This window comes from Megascapheus bottae, chromosome 7, assembly GCF_031878675.1.
Source record: "Megascapheus bottae isolate mThoBot1 chromosome 7, mThoBot2.hap1, whole genome shotgun sequence".
Lineage (NCBI taxonomy): Eukaryota > Metazoa > Chordata > Mammalia > Rodentia > Geomyidae > Megascapheus > Megascapheus bottae.
In genome coordinates, this window is record NC_143515.1 from 47,531,800 (window position 1) to 47,537,994 (window position 6,195).

Genomic DNA, 6,195 nt, shown 5'->3' on the forward strand with positions numbered 1-6,195 from the left:
ATTGGCCTTTCAAGATGAGGAAAATGATGTTATATATCATACTATACATGGTGAGAATCCCTATATAGGCTCTTCCCAGAAATCTTAACCACAGCCCTATGACAAAAATCCTGTCATCTTCTCTGTTTTCTAGATGAGGAAACTAAAGCTTAAGTAAGTTGCCTAAAGTTACGCAGTTAACTGGAACTAGGACTAAACACGTCAAGTTCTTAATCATCATGTTCTAATGCTTCCATTATTTGAATCTTGCAAGAAAACTATTTGATCCCAGTCTATGTTAAATGACATAAAAGCTAGACTAGCCTGAGATTATGGTATAAATTCCTAGGAGCACTTATATTTGTTACAAATTAATAAATTGCTTTCCTGATTCAACTAGAATGACTGCTAACTTTTTTTGTTGTTGTTAGTCTTCAGTTTATTTCTGAAAGTCTGGTCTACAGTGAGATAAACATGCAAATAATGCCCAAAGTGGATGACATCTATGTTTACATAGTTATAACCTCTTTACTTGATATATGAGGTATACAAGTATATCAATATCAATATAAGTATTTCCAATTAGACCAGTCATCTTTTGAAATCTCCAGAATGCTGGTTAGTTGTCTCGATCCCACTTAACTAGGAGGGGCTTCTCCAGGGAGGAGTGAGAAACTTTGCAGGCATATTCATCCCTGTCATTGGGAGTGAACTCAGTGTGGACCAGAAGATCGAAAGACCAGTCCCTGCTAAAAAGCAAGGTCTGATTGTTCTACGTTGTCTATCTTCTGCCCATTGTTCAGCAGTTGAATTTTGATCTGAGGTGGATGAAACCCAGATACATAGCAGTTCAGGTAGTTTGTCTTCCCATTTTTGGCTGGGTGACGGAAATAGACTTGAACTTTTGGAACAAGCTGGATCGTGTCCAAGCCCGCCATTAAGAGCAGAGCCACCAAGGCAACGGCCACTGGGCGAGGCATCTCGGCCACCAACTCAAGTCCCAAACTGACTGCTAACTTCTATGAATGCTTATGACTCCCGGGTTTTGTCCAAGCCCTCCATATATTGAAACAATTAATCATCACAACCATCTTTCAATGATGTTACTATCTCTACATGTCCCCTCTTTTGCAGATGGGAAATATATTCCAACAAGATTTTATGCTGGTATTGGAATTCAGCAGTCTAGCTGAGGCATACATGACCATTTCTCCTGCTCTGGCAGGATCTAATGAGAATGGTTAATGGAAGTCTTTGCCAGGGCACAGTGAAGTGATGGAACACTTGGTGTCTGAAACTGCAAGTCCAAGAGACAATTCCTGGACTAGGAAATACTTTTTAAGCTCATAAGTATGTCACCCTGGGTTGCTTAGGAGACAGCCTGCTGGTTTCCTTGGAGATAACCCTGGGCTCACTACTGGCCATATTTTAAAACATTTCACAGATGCTCTCCGCAATATAATGAAGTGCAAATTATGTGCTTCTGGTGTGATGCTGCAAGGTCTCAGAAAAGAGGTCAGTGTCAGGAGGTTAGTTAGATAGCTTCAATTAGGTAGAGCCCTTTGAATGGAAAGAGAAAGAACAAGGCACAAGAGGAGCTTGAGGCAAAGGTGGGTGGTCGGACACTGGGGGGCATGGGCATGGAGATTCATCACCTCATAGTAGAGAGATCTCTGCTTGGGAACCCTGAGAAAGAAAAATGATAAGAAGAGAATGGAGAATTCACAGTGAATGAGAGAGATAATTCAGACGCCAACATCAGAATGCAAGAGGCATTTCTGGGGTGTTGGTGATGTGTTTTGGCAAGGCCAATCAGGAAGCCATTTTCAGTAAGTTTAGAAGCCGAGTTTAGAAAGGAACACAGTGAAATGCTGGCACACTTTTCAACTCATTGCATTTTCTCTTTGTCAAATGGCTATGCATTTTCTGAGGTTAAACAAAAGGAAGAAGAAAGGTCTAACACACAGGTAGAGAAGAGCCAATTTCCATCCCCCTTTGGGGTGCTCTCATTAGGCCTCATGTGTTCATGAATACTTCCAGCCTTGCATTTGTGTAGCAGCAAATGCATGTTTATAGCTAGATGCTGATCAAGTTCAGGGGTCACTGATCACTCACCTGTACCCCTCCCTGGGTTATACTGACTGAGCGCTGCATATCTTGGATACCACAGGCCTCTTGGAGAGGAGACCCACGGGAAGCATCTATTCAGGGAACAATTTGCACTTGTGCTGTCTCACAGGGGGCAGTGTTATTCCATTTCTGGAACTAGTCCCAAGAACAAAGGAAGTGTGCTTTCTTTTCCTGCCAGCATCTGTTGCTGCATGGCCAATGTGGGACCTGTTCACTCTTTTGTACTCCCTCTGGCTGGTTAGGGTTCAGAATTACAGAATGAGAATACTTTTGGAGAGGACTACATAGACTGGTGAAAATGGCCATCTCACGTTTTGCTATTTTTTCACTTTTCAGACGATTCTTTCACAGCTCCCCTCCCTTCTCTCTCTCTCTCTGCCAATGGTGGGGCTTGAACTTTGAACTCAGGGGCTGGGCGCCATCCTTGAGCTTTTGAGCTTTCTCTAGGCTAGCATTCTATCCTTGAGACATAGCACCACTTCTGGCTTTTCCTGTGGTACCAAGGAATCGGACCCAGGGCTTCATGCATGCTAGGCAAGCAATCTACCACTAGGCCGCATTCCCAGTCCTCTACCACATTTCTATATGTTGTTAATCCAGTAGTTCTGTTGAAAATCTTTTCATTATAAAAATATGTCTTTTAAGGGGTGTAGAAATGATTAAAATATATTTATCATCTTTTCCATTAACTCACACATGTACTACTATATCAGTGGTCTTCATTTCTTTTCATGCATGTAAGCTACTGTTTGCTGTAATTTCTTTTGGGGATAAAAATGTTATATTTTTTTGTCAAGGCAGGCTTCCTACCAATGAATTGTGCCCATTTTTTATGAGACTGTATTTGAATTTAAAATTTTTTATTATCTTTAGTTGTACAAAGGACTTGCCATTCAGCAAAGCAGTTTATGAATAGTGTATCTTCACACTGTATTTTTAAATTTTGCCCTTATTTTTTGAAAGATAGTTTTGATGATCATAGAATTTTTGGCTGATAAGTTCTTATTTAGCATATGGACAGTCAATCCACTATATTCTGGCTTCTGTTGTTTTCGATGAGACTACACAATGAATTATTTCTCCCTTGGTAGACCTCTTTGGCTTTTGATTATTTGAGTATAATCTAAGCATCTTTGACTTATTCTATTTGGAATTTGTTTAGGTTCTTTGATGTGAACATTCATACTTAAATAAATAAAATTTTCTCATAATTGTATCTTGAAATTTTTTGTTTCTTTTTCTCCTTTTGAGATTACATATGGATAGTATTATCCTGATATTGTTCTAAAAGTGTCAAAACTATGTTCATTGCAATTTTTTCTCTGTATTTTTTCAGATTACTTAATTTCAGTTGTTTTATTTTTGAATTATCAGTTGACCTCTTCATATTTCAATTATGTTTTATCTCCAGAATTTATATTAGCTCTTTAAGGACTCATTAGCCTTTCTTGAGAATTCCTACTCTTTTTTCATTGTTGATATAGTTCAGTTCGTAAGTATGTTTCAGTTTTGCTCCTTGAACATGTTTAAGAGAGTTCCTTTTGCTGTCTACTGAAGCTCACATGAAGAGGCATTCAGAGACTTTCTATTCATAGCATTTTTTTTCTTCCATGTCTCTTTTTTGTTGTTGTTGAAACGGGACAGGATGATAGCTCTAAACTTTCATTTCCTATCATCTCACTTGCTTGGAGTTGTTATTGCTATTTTCTAAATAGCTTGTCCATTCCTGAGGGAATGATTTAACTACTACTTATGCTATTACAATTCATATGTTTAGCATATTAATTGTAGAGAGGACACAGACATTCAGAATATGGCAACTGTGTTAAAAGATTTATATCTTTCTTGAGTCTAAAAGGAGCATGTGGCTAGACATGGTCAAGAACCACTCTAAATGGTTTAAGACTGCCTTAAATCAAGCCCCACCATTTGATAGCTATATAATAATACCAAATTATTTTGTTCAACAGAGTTAATTCCATGAAAACTATTTCCCCACTTGTTTTTTCTGTCTCCTCCTCCTCCTCCTCCTCCTCCTCCTCCTCCTCCTCCTCCTCCTCCTCCTCCTCCTCCTTCTTCTTCCTCCTCCTCCTTCTCTTCCTCTTCTTTCTCCTCCTCCTCTTCTTCCTCCTCCTCCTCCTCCTCCTCCTCCTCCTCCTCCTTCTCCTCCTCCTCCTCCTCCTCCTTCTTCAACTTCATCTTCTTTTTTCTTCTTTTGGTGCTGGTCCTGGGGCTTGAATTCAGGACCTGGTAATGCTCTGAGCTTTTGTGCTCAGGGCTAGAACTCTACCACTTGGGCCACAGTACCACAGAATTTTGTTAGTTAATTGGAAAAAAGACTCTTCCAGGCTTTCCTGCGAAGGCTGGGTTTGAACTACGATAATCAGATCTCAGCCTCCTGCGTAGCTAGAATTACAGGCATGAGTCATCAGTGTTGGCTCTTTTCTATTTAGTTTGTGTTTCTTTATTCAGTGTGTGTGTGTGTGTGTGTGTGTGTGTGTGTGTGTGTGTGTGTGTGTGTTTTGTATTGTAGGTGGCTACAACTGCTCGATACAGAAAGGAACAAGAAATACCCAGGAAGGCAGGAGAGATTGGCCAAGTTTATCCCCTGTTAAGTCACCGACTCATTCCAAAATGAATGAATCATCAAACTCTGTAGGTTGAAAGAAACTACTGTGTGTCAAAACAAGCAAGCAGGCAAGCCAAGGAATGTGGCCTAGTAGTAGAGTGCTTGCTTAGCATGAAGTCCTGGGTTCGATTCCTGGGCACCATGTACACAGAAAAAGCTGAAAGTGGTGTTGTGGCTCATGTGGTAGAGCGCTAGCCTTGAGAAAGCCCAAGGACAGTTCTCAGAACCAGAGTTCAAGTGCAGGATTAGAAAAACAAAACAAAAACCAACCAACCTACTTTTAGAGCATTACAATTTAGAGAATGTATTCAATTGCTGTCTATGTCACCTGTACATTTGCATTTCTATGGTCTAAAATTATTGTAGGTCATTTAAAGGTCCTGGCCAGATTGCAAATCCCCATATGAGAATCCTCTGCTAAGCTATCTCCCCCATTCTTTTTTTGATCTTTTTTTTCTTTATTAATGATTTTTACATCATATTTTAAATGACAGGTTTAACAAATGAGTGTTCAAGAAAGGAATCTCTATTTACAATCACTGGGACTTATTATTTAGAACTTAATCAAAATTAGGCTAAGGGTTTGTATGTCATAGAAACATATTAATTTTAGAAAATAAAACATTATGTCTATAGAGTCATAGGTTTTTATGTCTATATAGTTATGTTTATATTTCCATAACCAGGTCCATAGTATTGGGTATGCAGATATTGAGTCCTCGCTCTTGTACTCTTTGGATCTAATAGCCACATATTAAGGATACCATGCGCCTCTTGATCCTTAGGTCTTGACTTGTCTCACTCAACGTGATTCGCTCTAGATTCATCCACTTCCCTGCAAATGCCATTATTTTATCTTGTCTGTTGGCTATGTAGAATTCCATTGTGTATATATACCACATTTTCTGTATCCATTCATCTGCAATAGGGCATCTGGATTGTTTCCATCGCCTGGCTATTGTGAATAGTGCAGAAATGAACATAGCTGAGCAGGTATCCTTATCATATCTTGGGTTATGATGTTCAGGGTAGATGCCCAAAAGTGGTATGGCAGGATCATAGGGAAGGTCTACTTTCAGTTCTTTAAGAAACCTCCACACTGCTTTCCAGAGTGGCTGAACTAGTTTACATTCCCACCAGCAGTGTGTAGTAGGGTTCCTTTTTCTCCACAACCCCGCCAGCAACTGTCATTGTCTGAATTCAAAATCTTGGTCATTCTTGTTGGGGTAAGGTGGTATCTTAGGGTTGTTTTTATTTGCATTGCCTTTATGACCATAGATAATGAACATTTTCTCATATGCTTTTCTGCCATTTTAATCTCTTCTTCTGATAAGTCTCTCTTTAGTTCCCTTGCCCATTTAGTGAATGGTTTACTGGGTTTGGCGGGGATTAATTTCTTGAGTTCCCTGTAGATACTGGATATTAAGCATTTGTCAGATGTATTATTGGTGAATATC

At 39.5% G+C, this 6,195-nt stretch overlaps 1 pseudogene; it reads right to left on the minus strand.

Moving 5' to 3' along the window:
* Nucleotides 1–491: 491 nt before the first annotated feature.
* On the minus strand, nucleotides 492–959 carry LOC150060753 (beta-2-microglobulin pseudogene; annotated as a pseudogene).
* Nucleotides 960–6,195: the final 5,236 nt, after the last annotated feature.